The sequence below is a fragment of the Chiloscyllium plagiosum genome, unplaced genomic scaffold, assembly GCF_037043375.1.
Source record: "Chiloscyllium plagiosum isolate Xiang-an unplaced genomic scaffold, Cpla_swu_hap1 HiC_scaffold_37, whole genome shotgun sequence".
NCBI lineage: Eukaryota > Metazoa > Chordata > Chondrichthyes > Orectolobiformes > Hemiscylliidae > Chiloscyllium > Chiloscyllium plagiosum.
Window position 1 is genome coordinate 39,791,991 of NW_028270175.1, and position 14,159 is coordinate 39,806,149.

At 45.0% G+C, this 14,159-nt stretch overlaps 1 protein-coding gene across 4 annotated transcripts in view; it reads left to right on the forward strand.

Annotated features, from left to right (window-relative positions):
- Nucleotides 1-14,159, forward strand: part of LOC122540199 (alkaline phosphatase) — a 152,018-nt gene that overhangs the window by 32,281 nt on the left and 105,578 nt on the right. For 3 of the 4 annotated variants that reach the window (XM_043675572.2, XM_043675571.2, XM_043675576.2), the window contains exon 1: nt 2,536-2,675. The exons of the other annotated variant lie outside the window; for it this stretch is intronic. The gene's annotated coding sequence lies outside the window, so the exon portion shown is untranslated. Of the gene's footprint in view, nt 1-2,535; nt 2,676-14,159 lie in introns of those variants that run through there. 4 annotated transcript variants of the gene reach the window in all.

The window sequence follows — 14,159 nt, forward strand, 5'->3', positions numbered from 1 at the left end:
GTGTATCCAAATAGGTTGATTTTTAAAAAACCCTAGTTTTCAAATGAAAACAGAAAATGTTGAAAAGTCTCAGCAGGTCTGGCAGCTTCAATGAAGACTGATGCTCGAGGTCAATGACCTTTTTTCGGAACTGTTCTGATAGAACATCGACATTCTGAGGTTTTCATGCTGCCTGCCCAGTTTGAGGGAATGTCCTGACTTAGTGCTGACAGCACCCTCTAAAAACCTCCAACACATGGTGGGAGTCACCAATCCCGGTTTTTAAATAGACACTGGGCAAAGTTGCAGAATTGGCATATTCTTTGCAGTCCCTCCCGCCAGAGATTCCCAGAAATCAGGTCACTGCCAGGATCCAGGACTCCGCAAGACTTTATTTAAGTTCAAACATCTTTGTCACTTTGGCAATACCCATAACTGTCCTTTAAGAATGCTTTTGATATTCCTTTGTGGCATCCACATTAGAAAGTAACAGTGAATAGAAAGCTATAATCTTGAATGTTCAGAGGACATCCCTAAACCACTTTGGGTTGCACTCCTGTGGTTGATGATGTAAACTAAGTCTCCACTCTTCAATTACAGTCTCATCTCTCCCGCGCAGCCACCAATAATGTATCAGAGAGTAAATATTTTGGTAAGACAGCCAAGGGAGTATTTCTTACTTACCTGCTCTTTCTGCTTGAGTGGGTCTGAATGATGAACTGCACTGGTCGAGTTGGAAGACATGATTCTTAGCAGTAGATGTGGTGTTTTTGTATCATTTGGTGTATTAGAGCGGTCAAGCTAATGTCTTCCAGGAGTAACTGTCACCACCATATGATCTCTCCTGTATGGTGAGCACTCTATCTCATCTTGGCTGCTATTGGCTGCTAATAGGAATCAGTCATGGTACAGCTGGTAAATCTTACTACTGAGTCAGATTTTTATGAGTTCAAGACACACTGAAGAAACTTAAAATGGAATTCAGCTAGACAATCCATTGGAGCAGTACTGAAGGAATGCTGCACTGTCAGTGGGAGCAGTGCTGAAGGGATGCTGCACTGTCAGTGGGAGCAGTGCTGAAGGGATGCTGCACTGTCAGTGGGAGCAGTGCTGAAGGAATACTGCACTGTCAGTGGAAGCAGTGCTGAAGGAATGCACTGTCAGTGGGCATTCTGGCCAATATTTATCCCTCAGCCAACATTGTTAAAACAATTTTGGATAATTAACACGCTGTTATTTGTGTGAGAGCTTGCTGAACACAGCTTAGTTGCAGCATTTTTGACATTGCACACATTTGAAGAGTAATCACTGTTGTGAAGTGGTCTTATATTAGGTTAGATTGCTTACAGTGTGGAAACAGGCCCTTCGGCCCAACAAGTCCACACCGACCCGCCCAGACCCGTCCCCCTACATTTACCCCTTCACCTAACACTATGGGCAATTTAGCATGGCCAATTCACCTAAGTTGCACATCTTTGGATTGTGAGAGGAAACCGGAGCACCCAGAGGAAACCCACGCAGACACGGGGAGAATGCGCAAACTCCACACAGAGAGTCACCTGAGGCAGGAATTGAACACGGGTCTCTGGCGCTGAGAGGCAGCAGTGCTAACCACTGTGCCACCGTGCCGCCCCTATTCTTCCTTTCTCAGGTACTGCCCCTTATTCAGAGAGCAAATGGGCATGACACTGTCTGGGCTTTCACTGCTGATCTCATTCCCGGGTGTATTCACACCAGCTCTGAGCCCCTTTCCTGGGGATGCTGTGAGAACTGGAGAATTCATATACATCCTGATCCTTCTCCCTCACCAAGGAGGAAGAAACAGGGGAATGGGAGGGAAGGGTGAGCAGAGTGGAAGGATGAAATTAGGAAGAGAAACAGTTCTTGGAGGTTTGAGAGTTGTGCTCAGGACCTTCTCTGAGGCGAAGTGCCAGTGAGGGGAATTGACAGAGTGGGGACCACACTGGGAAACTGGCCTTTAAATAATAGTGATAGCAGCAATGTAAAGAAATATAGGGAAGGTATAGACCATTGAGCCCATGGAGTGTGCTCCACCATTTCCACATCATTGACCCCAGGATCTCTTCCATGTGCTAGCTCCACGCCATGAATGTCATTAATCTCCAGAAACCTACCCTCTGTCTCAACAATTGAAACTCGACAGATCTGGTGGGGGCGAGGACAGGAAATTTCAAAGATTCAACGGCCACCCCATAGAGTTCCTCCTCATCTCGCTAATTCCCCACAATGGAATGAGGTTGCGGTGACTGATGAGGACTTGGTCATAGACAGGGGCCGAAGGTAAGTGACAAACTCAGGGCCAAACACACTGCCCTCTCAGACTGAGCCAAGGGCACGCTTGAATTCCGCTGCACACATCGCAGAAGCCTGTGTCGTTTGTTGCTGCGGGTTCGGTTCCCCAGTTGCTCCTCACAGAGACAGAAAGAAAATATATAAAGCAGCCGACGGTAGGTGGAGCTCTGTCTTAGAGCAAACCCCCTTTCACACATTCAGTCAGCAACAGCCAGACAGGGGCTGGGACCTTCCTCCCCCCAGGGCAGGCACTGTCAGCACTAAGTGAAGAGCTATAAAGGGGGGAGCCCTTCAGACTCGGAACACTCCCCACACCGGCTTTCAGCTGGGCAACTTTCTCACCCCATCCTCTGTCAGGTATTTAAAGGCAAGGTCCCAGGCAGGTGAGTTTCTCTGGCAACCTTCAGAACGCTTTTGATGAATTTGATCAGTCATTTCTTTTCTCTCTCCCTCACTACAGCCGGCGCCTAAAAGTTATTCTCGATGTTTGGAGTTAAATTCGTTTGAATGAAATGTTGATTTGTGAACGCTCTAGGGTTCGTGATTTTTTTTTTAAAAAATGAAATTTTACCCAGAAAATCTGTGGCAGGTGACATTGTTCATTTATCTGGTATTTCATGATGACAACCTGCAAAAAAATGATATTCACAGAAACCGTTCTTCAATTCCGAGGATCAGGGGGACAGGTACAAATATCATTTGAACCAAAATTAAAGCATTTATGAAAGGCATCCGAATAGGTGATTTCATTATTTAATTGTGTGTAACTGCCGATTTTAACCCTAAAGAGCAGTAAAGGCATCTTGCACAGACTTAAATATTCGAAATATATTCTTACATCTTCATATTCTGCTCCAACTCCGCTCAGCCGGAGCTCGGTTATTGTTAAACTGAACCAGCTCTTCGGTCCACGGCGTTTCTTTTGACAGGTTGATCAGTACAGATTAAAGAGGGACAGTCAAGTGCAAACTGGAGAATTCTAATATTGGATGAGGGATCTTGTGGAGCACAGTCTACTGGGAATACACAGAGCACTGGAAATGGGAACAGATGTCAGTGCAGTGAGAGCGACTGGGGGACACTGTCTGTCTCTTCAATGAGATTAAGAATTGAGGAAGGAACCGAATACGATCATGTGGAGTTAAATCGGAAAGTGAAATAAAGAGAGAAAGAAATACAGATTTAGTGAGTTCAAAAGAACAGAATTTGGAAATTAGAAGAGCATGTGCCTTTTCCCTTTCCAAATTTCTGAAGTGTTCACTGTGTGGGATGAGACTGAACAATTAAAACATAATAATTTAAATCAATCTGTTCAGACATCCATTTGAGGCGAAAAAAACCCAGAAATCGCTGGAAAAACTCAGCAGGTCTGGCAGCATCTGTGCAGAGAAATCTGAGGTCCAGTGACACCTCCTCAGAACCTCCTTCTGAGGTTCATCAGTTCTGAGGAAGGGTCACTCAACCCGAAATGTTATCTCTGATTTCTCTCCACAGATGCTGCCAGATCTGCCGAGCTTTTCCAGCGATTTCTGTTTTATTTTGCCTCTGATTTACAATTCGCAGTTCTCTGAACGTGGAACTTCCGGCTGAATTGTTTAAGATGTTCCCTTTCTGGGTCAGTGAGTGTTGCATCAACAGTTATCATGTTGTTTAAAGGATAATTAAGAGCCTTAATTTTCAGTGGTAAGTTTAATGAGTAGTTAATGTGCAAATCCAGCAGGTTCTTGAAAATAATAGATGAGTTTGTGGGGGTGGTGGGGAGGCTAGAATGCAGGATGGTATTTGGATGAAGCAGTTTGTGGTGCAAGTCACTCAGAAAAACAGGGAGATCTACAATTTCTGGGGTATCCATGAAAACTTGCTGAGCGATTTGTATGACACATCCAGCATTCACGTACCACTGTACCTCCCACAAACTTTTTGGACTAAGAGAAAAGGCGATGAGACCACAGGAAGATCTCGGAACAGAGTTTCTGCTTTGACTGTTATTCAGCACTGTGTGTTTAGCACTGGTGGAGTGTTCAGGCCAATACTTGGGGAAGATCACATATCCAGGAGTGGGATGATTGTAAGGCGACCTGAGAGAACCCACTGCCTCAGGTTAAGTGCGAAGAGATGATCTTAGACCTAGTGGAAACATGGAGTCAGTACATAGTAAATTGTCTCATTTGATCAGCTTGATTAGTTTTGTTGTTCTTATTTCAGATTTGGTAGTTTTAAACATTTGGCCTCAGCAGCCGGTAGATCATGAGGAAGTGTCCTGTTGTTTATTCTATCTGCCCTTTGCCCCAGATTTCTCCGTCAACCTTCTCCCTCAGGCCACCTCGGAGAATTCTCGTTGCCGGTTGATTTCCTTCCTGCTCTCCTCCTAACTCCCTGTCTGCTAATGTTAGTTTAAAAATGTGTTGCTGGAAAAGCGCAGCAGGTCAGGCAGCATCAAAAGAGCAAGAGAATCGACATTTCGGGCATAAGCCCTTCTTCAGGAATGAGGAGGGTGTGCCAAGCAGGCTAAGATTAAAGGTAGGGAGGAGGGACTTGGGGAATACGATAGGTGGAAGGAGGTTAAGGTGAGGGTGATAGGCCGAAGATGCTCTCTGCTCAGGCAGTTTTAAGACAACTGCGATTACTTCCCCCACATCACAGTAAATAAACCTCCCGGACATTGCTGTCCTGATTATCCAGCTCACTGCCTCACCAGTCAATCGAGAGGGTTTACCTAACAAAGAGACAGAAACCCTTCATTGTCAGCTCCAGATTGAATTATTTCAGCTGTACCCCAAACCATGCTGTGACTAGGTGTTCTTAACATTTACTCTGTCCCTTGTTGTTTCAAACTTAATTTTAAAAAAAAAATCACTCGTGGGTTAAGGGTATTGCTGGCTAGACCAACATTCATTGGCCAGAGGATAGTTAAGAATCAACCACATTGCTCTGGGTCTGGAGTCACATGGAGACCAGACCAGGTAAGGATGGCAGTTTCCTTCCCGAAAGGAACCAGATGGGATTTTTCTGACAATTGAATTATGGTCGTCATTAGACTCATAATTTCAGATTTTCTTTTGAATTGAGTTCAAATTTCACAATCTGCCGTGGCGGGGTTTGAACCCAGTCTATGGAACATGATCTGGGTCTCTGGATTAATAGTCCAGCAATAATACCAGCAGCTCATCACCTCCTCCAGTGATGTAATTAGAGTCCTTTTGTCCTAAATCCCCTTGTGGGCACATGCTTCCCAATTTCTTGATCCTCTTTCAACTTTCCAACTCTCCTCATGTTTTTGGTCTGTGTTGGATCTTCCTCAGCAATGCAGCCTCCTCTACCCCAGCACTGGCAGCAGGACCTCCAGCCTTCTTTATCTCATGATCACAGATTGTACATCCCGTGATAGCTCCACATCCTTCTGCCCGCTCCTTATCTCCTTGATTAAACTTCTCGTCAGCCTTCCCAATATTTTGTCCTTCACTTCACCAGTGTTTGTCCTTCACCATTCAATGCTGTTCTTCAGGTTGTGAATCATAGAACATAGAACTGTACAGAACATTACAGGCCCTTCGGCCCTCGATGTTGTGCTGACTTTTTATCTTATTCTAAGATCAAAGCAACCTACATTTTACTATCATCCATGTGCATAGCCTAGAATCGCTTAAATGTTCTTAATCTATCTGAGTCTACTACCACCGCTGGCAGTGCATTTCACACACCCAGCACTCTCTGTGTAAAGAACCTGCCTCTGACATCTCCCCTAAACCTTCCTCCAATCACCTGAAAATTATGCCCCCTTGTGATAGCCATTTCCACCATGGGAAAAAGTCTCTGGCTATCCACTCTATCCATGCCTCTCAAAATCTTGTACACCTCTATCAAGTCACCTCTCATCCTTCTTCACTCCACTGACGAAAGCCCTAGCTCCCTCAACCTCTCTTCATAAGACATGCCCTCTACTCCAGGCAGCATCCTGGTAAATCTCCTTTGCATCCTCTCGAAAGCTTCCATATCCTTCCTATATTGAAGTGACCAGAACTGAACATAATATTCCAAGTGTGGTCCATCCAGGGGTCTATAGAGCTGCACCATTACCTTGCGGTTCTTAAACTCAACCCCTTGCTAATGAAAGCCAACGCACCATACACCTTCTTAACAACCCTATCAGTTTGGAATCCTATCAGCTCGGGTGGCAACTTTGAACGATCTATGGATAATGTCCCCAAGATCCCTCTGTTCCTCCACACTGCCAAGAATCCTGCCGTTAACCCTGTATTCTGTATGCAAATTTGACCTTCCAAAATGAATGACTTCACACTTTTTCAAGTTGAACTCCATCTGCCACTTCTCAGCCCAGCTCTGCATCCTGTCAATGTCCCCATTGCAACCCACAACAGCCGTCCACGCTATCCATAACTCAACCAATCTTCGCATCATCGTCAAACTTACTAACCCACTCTACCACTTCCCCATCCAAGGCATTTATAAAAATCACTAAGAGCAGAGCTCCCAGAACAGATGCCTGCAGAAGACTATGGATCACTGAACTCCAGACTGAATATTTTCCATCTACTACCAGCCTCTGTCTTCTATGGGCTAGCCGATTCTGTATCCAGACAGCCAAATGGCCCTGTATCCCATGCCTCCTTACTTTCTACCATGGGGAACCTTATCAAACGCCTTGCTAAAATCCATATGCACCATATTCACTACTCTATCCTCATCAATGTGTTTTGTCACATCCTCAAAGAATTCAATAAGGTTTGTGAGGTATGACCTGCCCCTCACAAAGCCATGCTGACTATCTCTAATCAAACAATGACTTTCCAAGTAATCATAAATCCTGTCTCTCAGAATCCTCTCCAAAATAATTTGCCAAACACAGATGTAAAACTGACTGGTCCATAATTCTCAGGGTTATCCCTATTCCCTTTCTTGAACAAGGGAATAATATTTGCCACCCTCCAATCATCTGCCACTACTCCAGTGGACAGGGAGGATGCAAAGATCATCGCCAAAGGCGCAGCAATCTCTTTTCTCATTTCCTGTACTACCTTGGGTATATCCTGTCTGGTCCAGGGGATTTATCTATCCTTAAGTTTTTAAAAAAATCTCCTTCTTAACATCAACCTGTTTGAGCATATTAGCTTATTTCACACTGTCCTCACAAATGTCAAGGTCCCTCTCAGTAGTGAATACTGAAGCCAAGTATTCATTAAGGACCTCCCCCACCTCCTCTGACTCCAGGTACAAGTTCCCTCCACTATCCCTGATCGGCCTTACCCTCACTCTCCATCTGTTGTTCCTCATATATGTGTAGAATGCCTTGGGGTTTTCCTTAATCCTACCTGCAAAAGGTTTTTCATGCCCCCTTTGAGTTCTTCTAAGTCCATTCTTCAGGTCTTTCCTGATTACCTTGTAACCCTCTAGAGGCCTGTCTGATCCTTGCCTCCTCAACTTTAAGTAAGCTTCCTTCTTCCTCTTGACTAGATGTTCTACATCCCTTGTCACCCAAGGTTCCTTCACCCTACCATCCCTTCCTTGCCTCAGTGGGACAAACCTATCCAGCACTATCAGCAAGTGCTTCCTAAATAACCTCCACATTTCTGTTGTGCATTTCCCTGAGAACATCTGTTCCCAATTTAGACATCCCAGTTCCTGCCTAATAGCTTTGTACTTCTCCTTCCCCTAATTAAATACTTTCTCACGCCATCTGCTCCTATCCTTCTCCATGACTACAGTAAAGGTTTGGAAGTGGTGATCATTATCGTCGAAATGCTCTCCCACTGAGAGATCTGACACCTGTCATGGTTCATTGCCAAGCGCCAAATCCAATATGGCTTCCCCTCTAGTCGGCCTATAGAGTCAGGAATCCTTCCTGGACACACCTGACAAAATATGCTCCATTCAAACTATTTGCACTGAGGAGATTCCAATCAATATTAGGGAAATTCAAGTCACCCATGACAACAACCCTGTTACTTCTGCATCTTTCCAAAATATGCCTCCTAATCTGCTCCTCTGTGTCTCCGTTGCTATTGGGGGGGGTCTGTAGAAAACTCCCAATAAAGTGACCGTGCCTTTCCTGTTTCTGACTTTCACCCATATTGACTCTGTCGACAAACCCTCCTCAACGATCTCCCTTTCTGCAGCTGTGATACTGACCCTGATTAACAATGCCACTCTCCCACCTCTTTTACCTCCTTCCCTATTCCTTTTGAAACATCTAAACCCTGGAACATCCAACAAACACTCCTGCCCCTGCGATATCCAAGTCTCTGTAATGGCCACAACATCACAGTTCCAAGTATTGATCCATGCTCTAAGTGCATCACCCTTATTCCTGATACTTCTAGCATTAAAATATTCACACTTCAACCCATCACACTGACTGCAACTTTGCCCTGTCAACTGTCTATCCATCGTCCCAGACTCCCTGCACACTGTATCTGGCTGTACATTAGCTACTCCATCATCTGATCCATAGCTCCAGTTCCCAGCACCCCCACCAAACTAGTTTCAACCCCCCTGAACAGCACGAGCCAACCTTCCACCCAGGATATTGCAGCCCATCCAATTCAGGTGCAACCCATCCTTCTTCTACAGATCCCACCTTCCCCAGACGGTATCCCAATTTTGCACACATAAGTGCCATCTCTAAATGACGCAAGGAGTGGGCATGTACAGAGGTTAATGTTGATGTCATTCATCAGCGACAGAAGGAGTTGTCTTGTTAAGGGGTTAACTCAGGCCTGGTAGGTTTCTATTTGGGGGTTGACCCAGGCCCATTATTTATGAAGTGCCCTTTCTCACGCCTCTGTCTCTCGCAGACTGAGGAGCAGGAATGGCTGCGTCCTTCCAGCTGTGGCACCACAATGCATGTGTGCACCAATCTCACTCTAACACACACACCAGCTTCCACTTGGCCTTCACAGATGGCTCCTGGAGTGAGGATGGGCCATGTGCCTTTACCCTACACAATTTGGGTAACAACCCCCCCCCCCATCGAGAGGTCTTGGAGAGGGTGTGCCCGTCATTTCAAAATCTGATTGGTATGGAGCACAGGTGAAGCAGTCTGCGCATGTACTGGTGCTGGCATAACTGCCCGTGGAACATCACATGGTCAGCAGCACATGCTTGGCTGCATCCTGAAACTTATCGCAGCCATCCCCCTCACCTGCCACCATTTTGTCAAGGTCCTGTGGAGTGCTATGTTCCATGTTCCTACGCGAAGGCTGCTACATGAACAAAAAGCATGCCATTGCCATTGATTAGTGCTTCCATTTTCTTATGTGGTTCCCTCTTACTCAATCTGCCCGGTGAACTGGAATGAGCAGTTTTGCACTCTCTCACTCTGTGGAGTTTGTCGATCTCGAGATTGATAATCAGTATAACTCTGGTTAATGGTTAATCCCTGGGCCTCAAAATCTGTCATGTCAACAGTTGAAAAGAAACCCAAAACCAATTTAATAGTTGGTGGTCTAAGTAGGATGAAACACTCCCACAGAGCTGAAGTTAAACTATGAAATGTAAAAGATTAGAGGTTAGATAGTGATAGAGAAATCTGAGTGAAAGGGATGTGGCGAGCTCTCCCACACAATAGTTCTTGAAGTGAAGCCCAAGGAAAAGTTTCATAGAGGAAGTGTAAAAGAATATTTTTCGTCAATCTGTTTGGATGGGTTAAGACACAGCTGTGGAGCTAGTGGGGCTTGAGTCCATTGCTAGGGCCATGCGTACTACTGTAGAATGGGTTGGGAAATTGGGATATTGAAGAGTCAGAGGAGTGAGCAAGAGCAGGAACAGGGGATTAGATGCTTGTCAATGTGAAGTAATCCAATCCAATACTATCCTATGAAGGAGCTAGATTAGCAATGGAGGAAGAGTCAGAAGGCATTCTGAAAAGGGTCACTGGACCCAAAATGTTAACTCTGATTTCTCTCCACAGATGCTGCCAGACCAGCTGAGATTTGCCAGTAATTTCTGTTTCTGTTTCAGATTTCCAGCCTCCGCATTTCTTTCTGTTTTTTTTTGAGGAAAGTGAGAGCCAGGTCTCAGCTCCATTATGAGACAGAGCTGGCATAGTGGCACTGGATTACGGGGAGAGGGCAGGAGAATGGGGTTGGGAAATGTATCCGCCGTGATCGATTAGTGAAGCAGACTCGATGGGCTGAATGGCCTAACTGGACTGCTGTAACTTGTTATTACGGTCGTGGAAGAGAAGGAGACCAAACAGAAGACTGTTAACTGAGAGCACATTATAACAAGTCTTCAAAAATCATAGCTTGCAAGCCAGACATAGTGCTGTGGGCATCATGCCATAGGTACTGGCGCTGAATACTGTGCTCACCCATGGATAAATTGGTTGACCTCACTGGAAATGGGGAGTTTAGCTCTTTGGCATAATTTGTTGGTGCATTGCACATTAGTCTTGTGGTGCAAGGGAGTGCTTTGGGAACCTTCAGTGTGCAGTGTCGACTCGGTCTAGACACCTGCAGGTATCAGGCTGGACTTTGTACGCGGCTTTGTGGAGTGGGATTTGAAACGCCAAAGCTTACAACACCTGAGGTGAACTGAGCTAAGGCTGATTCCAGGAAGATGGTGCAAAGTGGGACACAGGTTTTCGGCAGGGGTAGGAGCCCAGATAGGCATCATAGGCTGGAATTCTGTTTCAATACATCAATTAATAAGAGAGTTGAATACATTGGGTGGATGCTTCTTTGTGAGGAGCGTGTGCCCATATTGCCAGCGATGTTGCCCCACATTGTTCCAGCGTCTCCACAGTCTCCAGCTACTAGACAACATAGGAGGTGAAATGTTCTATATAAAGGAACGGGCTCTCTTACATGTCACATCCACCTGAGGTGGCATTGAAATCCCCAGGCACATTGTTGTCCTCCTCAGGCCTTTGTGCCCCCTGTACCAATCGTAAGATGGTGGTTTTGGCACTGGTCTCCTCCTCTGTCAAAACTATAACTAACTATCCCATTTCCCAACATCTTTCAGAACTGAAGAAGAATCACACTGGGCTTGAAGCATTCCTTCTTTCCACAGGTTACTGACAGACCTGTATTTTTCCAATATTTTTGGTTTTAATTTCAGATTTCTAGCATCCACAGTCGTTAGCTTTCATTGTTGTATGATGTGGGCGGCATGGTGGCACAGTGGTTAGCACTGCTGCCTCACAGCGCCAGAGACCCGGGTTCAATTCCCGCCTCAGGCGACTGACTGTGTGGAGTTTGCACGTTCTCCCCGTGTCTGCGTGGGTTTCCTCCGGGTGCTCCGGTTTCCTCCCACAGTTCAAAAGATGTGCAGGTCAGGTGAATTGGCCGTGCTAAATTGCCCGTAGTGTTAGGTAAGGGGTAAATGTAGGGGTATGGGTGGGTTACGCTTCGGCGGGTCAGTGTGGACTGGTTGGGCCGAAGGGCCTGTTTCCACACTGTAATGTAATCTAAAAAAATCTAATCTAATTTGGAGGTGCCGGTGTTGGACTGGGGTGGACAAAGTTAAAAATCTAACAACACCAGGTTACAGTCCAACAGGTTTAATTGGAAGCACTAGCTTTTGCAGCGCTGCTCCTTTATCAGGTGATTGTGGTACAACCATCTGCTGAAGGAGCGTCGCTCCGAAAGCTAGTGCTTTCAATTAAACCTGTTGGACTATAACCTGGTGTTGTGTGATTTTTAACTTTGTTGTCTGATGTTAAGCATATTGAGGAACAAATGTTGAAATTTGTTTGGATTTTAGAACCAAAGGAATCGTAAGATGAATGAAAGATCAAGATGTGTAATTCACCATCTACCATCCTGCTAGACTCTAATGGGCTGTTTGACTCATTCCAACTGTTAGTCTGTGAACAAGACAAGTGAGAGATAATAGAAAACATGGGGAGCTAGAGATCTCAGGCATGTTACACTTCTTTTCTGTTGTGTACAGATGAAACATTAACAGCAGTTCTTTTTAATTAAAGGTCTAAGTAGGTGATAATTCTTTACATAAAAAGACGGCTGCTTTAGTTAAATTCTTTTCATTTTTAATTTTCACTTGGCTAACTATAAAGTGCTACACACAATGTTCCTCTCAAAGTGTTTAACTGTACCACTGTCTGACAGGATCGAGTTTGTTATGGTTTCATGCCAGACAGAAATTGTGGGTTTTAAATGCTATTTGTAAAGATAACACTTACCCGTGAAGTACATTCTGATGCGACTGTCCTGTCTGGCCCTGGGCTGGTCAGGGTCTCAATGCTTGGGTTCCTAAATTACAAAGAAATTGCCTTCTATCAGCAGTAGAGAGGATATTAGACTGAGGAGCTCTGTGTTTCAGTTTTATCTGCCTCCTATTTCTCAGATGGGGAAGAGATTCTTTGTTAAGTCCTGTTTGAATCTGAGGAATGTTTGAGCAGTGTTCCAAATTTACAATCCCAGTACAGGCTTGCGAGCATTACTGTTGTGGCGTAAAGGGTAATTAGTCCAACAGTTTGATGATAGCTCCTGAGCATTTGCTTAAGAACATACATGTTGCACGTTGTACACTGAATGATTGGACAAATCATTGGACAGACTTTGTTACCAAAAATAAATCCATCAACCTGTCCAGACAATCCTCCATATAGATAAGACCTAAAGCAAGGGTTTCTGTATCAGAGATACAGGCCACTACGATTGTGTGATGGCACCCCTTAATGTCCTTTTTACGATTTTAAATTAAACAAATCAAAGCTAAATAGGATACATAGCTCGTACAGAGCACAGTAACAAGTATCAAAATGCCGAAAGAAGCTTACAGATTTAAATTAATTTTTTTGTGGGACAAAGATGAACCCCATACCCTGCGATGCCCCAGTCATGGGAGGCTTGGATATACATGTGGGGCGTGGCATGCTCCCTCTCTAAGGACACATGGGCATGAATGTAACCACAGCGGGCAGTGGGTATAATAGGCTTCTCCTGGTCTTGTTATTGACCACTCTGGCAAGACCTCAGGAGCTGGTTCCCTATAGCTCTCTCCTTCTCTATGTCACACTGTCCAAAGATCTGGAGTCCAAGTGCTATTTAACAATAGCTCTTTTAAAAAGCAAGCATGGGTTTGAAGGCTATATAAATATAACTCAGAGACTCCTCGAGGCTGACATAATTACAGGCTGTCTGTAAACCTACTTAACCTCAGATGGTAGAAGGCCACAGGCTCTGAGCTGGAAGGCCTACCATCTACCAGGTCCCCAGAAGATATTTTTAGATCAACCTTTTTGGATATAGAGTCCCTACAACATGTAAACAGACCATTGAGCTCATCAAGTCCATACCATAACTCTGAAGAGAAGCCTATGCAATCCCTGTAACCCTGCAATTCCCAAGTCTAACCCACCTAGTCTATAGATCTCTGGACACTATGGGCAATTTAACATGGCCAATCCGCCTGACCTGCACATCTTTGGGTTGTGGGAGGAAACCGCAGCACCCAACGGAAACCCACGCAGACATGGGGAGAATGTGCAAACTCCACACAGACAGTCACCTGAGGGTGGAATCAAACCCTGGAGCTGTGAGGCAGCAGTGCTAACCACTGAGCCACTGTGCTATGAGCGAAAAATCTTCAGGGACTTGAACACAGATTTTCTGATCCAGAGGTAGACACTACAACTGTCCCCTGGATTCCTAGGCTGAGTCTAAATGGTGACCTAATTAATTAGCCATGGGAGAGAACGAACAACAATTGAATCTTAATGAGATGAGGCTCTTACCTTACACAAGATGTGCCTTATTGCATGAAAGTAATCGGTTACACTGACGGTATGGGAATAATTAGAAAGATTAACCAGAGTCAGAGATGGCACATCTGTCTCCATGGAGACCTCATGCTAGGCTCTGCTGCACAAAGAGATTTGA